Below are 334 nucleotides of genomic sequence, written 5' to 3' on the forward strand. Positions count from 1 at the left end.
AAGATTTCTCCTTTTATGTGTGGAAGTATGGGTGGGTGGGTGCATGGCTGGTTGTGTGTGTGTGTGTGCGGGTATATGTATATGTTTTCTTTCTTGGAGTTGCCTTGTTAAGGAAATCTCCATTTTCCTTATTCATTTTGAGGGACTTTAAGATTTCCTTTTCTTAAACCCCAAACTGAAGGTGAAATGACTAGCATCCTCAGTGTTTGGAATTCCTGGCCCCTCAGGCCAGGAACACAGCCTGTATATTTAACTCTAAGGAATTCACATAAAATACTGACATGTTTTTATTGTGGATATAGGGCAACTATTCCGAACATATAAAATTAACTGC

This window comes from Cervus elaphus, chromosome 33, assembly GCF_910594005.1.
Source record: "Cervus elaphus chromosome 33, mCerEla1.1, whole genome shotgun sequence".
In the NCBI taxonomy this organism is placed as follows: Eukaryota; Metazoa; Chordata; class Mammalia; order Artiodactyla; family Cervidae; genus Cervus; species Cervus elaphus.